The sequence below is a fragment of the Sapajus apella genome, unplaced genomic scaffold (genome assembly GCF_009761245.1).
Source record: "Sapajus apella isolate SASKATOON/1434 unplaced genomic scaffold, GSC_monkey_1.0 scaffold16, whole genome shotgun sequence".
Taxonomy (NCBI): domain Eukaryota; kingdom Metazoa; phylum Chordata; class Mammalia; order Primates; family Cebidae; genus Sapajus; species Sapajus apella.
Genome location: NW_022436956.1, coordinates 27,100,502 through 27,103,975, shown reverse-complemented (window position 1 = coordinate 27,103,975; position 3,474 = coordinate 27,100,502).

Here is a 3,474-nt window from a genome sequence, read left to right as displayed (position 1 = left end):
TGGGAGACAGAGTGAGATCCTATCTCAAAAAAATAATAAAATAAAAAGAACATCTACTATGTGCTACTTGTGCATACTGGGAAAATAACTATGAATTAATAAGTCCTTCTGGCCTTCAGGAACTTATAATCTAGTAGGAGACTGTAATCAAACCAATAGCCATAATTCAAAATGAGCTATATTAGGGAAGATACATGAAATATCAGAGAAGTACAGCGTGCTCATTTCTTAACTGCTGTAGGAACAAATGAGGGTGAAGTCAATTCTCCTTAGGGGTAGAGATGGTTCAGAAAGACTGAAAAGAGGAGAAAATATTTGTTCTGGGACTTAAAAGATGAATAGAAATTTGCTGACCAGATGAATAGTGAAACGGGTATAAGGAGAGGAGGGAATAGCATGAATAAAAAGTATAGCGTGAAAAGCATGTCACGTAGAAGAATCATCTGACTAGACTGTGGATGTCCTCTTACGACTGGTCAGACATGACATGATAAGGTATTTAGACTTTATTCTAGAGCAAATGAGGAATCATCAGAGATGTTTAACAAAGTAATTCCGGAAGCAAAGTAGAAACTAAATGTGAGGTTGTTATGGGTTGAATTGAGTCCCCTAAAAAAGATACATTGAAGTTCTAGCTCCAGTATTTCAAAATGTGACCTTATTTGGGGCCGGGCATGGTGGCCCTGTAATTCCAGCACTTTTGGAGGCCGAGGCAGGCAGATCATCTGAGGTCAGGAGTTTGAGACCAGCCTGGCCAACATGGCAAATCCCTATCTCTACAAAAATACAAAAATTAGCTGGGCGTGGTGGGGCATGGCTGTAATCCCAGCTACTGGGGAGGCTGAGACAGGAGAATCACTTGAACCCAGGAGGTGGAGGTTGCCACTGCACTCCAACCTGGGTGACAGAGTGAGACCCTGTCTCAAAAAAAAATAATGTGAACTTACTTGGAAACAGAGTCTTCACAGATGAAGTCAAGTAGTTAAGATAAGGTTATTAGGGTGGCCATCATGCAATATAATTGGTGTCCTTATGAAAAGGGGACATTTGGACACAGACACAGACATGCTTAGAGAGAAGACTGCATGAAGATACCAGGAAAATGTCATTTGGAGGTGGAGGATTGTGTGACATATCTACAAGCCAAGCGTTGTCAAGATTGCCAGCAAACCACCAGAAGCCAGGCAAGGGGCATGGAACAGATCCTCCTTTACAGCCCTCACAAAGAACCAACCCCACTGACACCTGGATTTTGGACTTCTAGCCTCCTGAACTGTGAGACACTAAATGTCTGCTCTTTTAAGCTGCTCTGTTTGTGGCTTTGTTATATACTTTGTTATGGCAGCCCTAGGAACAAATACAGAGGCTACTGAACAGTGCAGTCTAAAGCAATGAGAGATTGAACAAAAGCACTGACAGTGGGGAGTTGAGAAAAAGTCACAAATCTGAAAAATATTACTGATGTAAAAGCACCAATGTTTAGTGATTGGCTGAATATGGCAAAGGAGAAAAAGGAGTCCAAGATGGATGAAACTTATATTCTACCTTAATCTACCAACGTGGTGTCTGAACTATCTTAGTATCCTCATTAGATTGTTCTTGAGGTCAGGGACCTTATAAAAATTCCATGCTTTTTTCCTTGGCTAATGGTATCTAACCAGGCCAGGCCTTAAACCTCTCATTTAAAACTTTCTTTGGGTTGGAGTCCCCAGTTTTCATTCTATTGGGTTAAAACTGTCTTTCCCTTCTGGTTTTCCTTCTCGTTCTCCTTCTTCATCTTCATTTTCTTCTTTTTTTTTTTGAGATGAGGTCTTGCTCTGTCACCCAGGCTAGAGTGCAGCAGTGTAGTCTTGGCTCACTGTGACCTCTGCCTCCCAGGTTCAAGCGATTCCCTTGTCTCAGCCTCCTGAGTAGCTGGGATTACAGGCACGTGCTACCATACCTGGCTAATTTTTGTACTTTTAGTGCACACAGGGTTTCACCATGTTGGCCAGGCTGGTCTCAAACGCCTGACCTCAAGTGATCCGCCCACCTTGGCCTCCCAAAGTGCTGGGATTACGGGTGTGAACCACGGCGCCCAGCCACCTCCTCCTCCTCCTCCTCCTCCTCTTTCTCCTCCTCCTTCTTCTTCTTCTTTTTATTAATTTAAAAAAAATTTTTTTAATGTCTTCTCTTTCGTTTTTTGTTTGTTTATCACTATACTAACAAGGGTCTTCTTCTTTTTAATAGAGATGGAGGGGGGTCCTCACTATGTTGCCTAGGCTGATCTCAAACTCGTGGGCTCAAGTGATCTTCCTGCCTCAGCCTCTGAAAGTTCTAGAATTACAGGCATGAGCCACCACACCTGGCCATTATAGCTATATTCCACTCCTTCTACGCAGTCCCTTTAAGAGGCTTCAGTTGACCTGCCAGCTTTCCTTTCCATTTTATTAGTTTTGCCTTGGATGAGATTATCTTTAGCTCTACATTTAGCCAAGTTTAGTCCATTCCATCTCTCTGCTCTACATAGCAAAAACCCCCAGCCTCCAGCCCAGATTCAGCACAAGCTCTCACTTGTCCAGGGAGCTAGCATAGATACTAAAAGCCATTAACCAACCTATAAAATATAAGAAAAGAAGACATGGCAAGAAAACTACTAAGTTTATTTTCTGATACTCTAGAAAATATATTTTTGATCCAAAGAAAAGTGATTGACCCACCCTTTGTCTAGAACTGCAAATATTCTATATATCCCATCAAAACAGATTGGCCTACTGCATATGCCTGTCCCACTGTATCTCTTTGGTACAAATACCTGTTCCAAACTGAGCCAACTAGGTTGTCTTTACAGAGAAGTGAAAATAAGTGTCTGTGGATGTCTAGATATCTAACGGGAAACTGCAGCAGCTATAGTCTTCCACATGGATAAGCAGCAGAGAAAGTTGGCCTGCAGAAAGTCAAGAATTAGCAGATGCTAGAAGAAAGTGGAAATGAAAGAGACAGAGAGACATACTGCCTGAGTCCCTTGCAGCTTTCTCTTTCCTGGTTCAAATACCTTTCTGGATTCTGTAAAAACACTATATATTTTTAGGATAAGTGGCTCTCATCTTTTAATGTCACCCTAACTGTAGTTTTTTGTTTTTTTTTTAAGGTTTATCTTTAAAAAGTTAAACAGTTTAAAAGTGTGTGTTTAGGTCGGGCGTGGTGGCTCACTCCTGTAATCCCAGCACTTTGGAAGACCAAGGTGGGCAGATCGCCTGAGGTCAGGAGCTTGAGATCAGCCTGGCCAATACAGCAAAACCCAGTCTGTACTAAAAATACACAAATTAGCCAGGCATGGTGGTGCATTCCTGTAACCTCAGGTACTTGGGAGGCTGAGGCAGGAGAATCACTTCAACCCAGGAAGCAGAGGCTGCAGTGAGCAGAGATTGCTCCTTTGCACTCCAGCCTGGGCAACAAAGGCAAAACTTTGTCTCAAAAAAAAAAAAAAGAGTG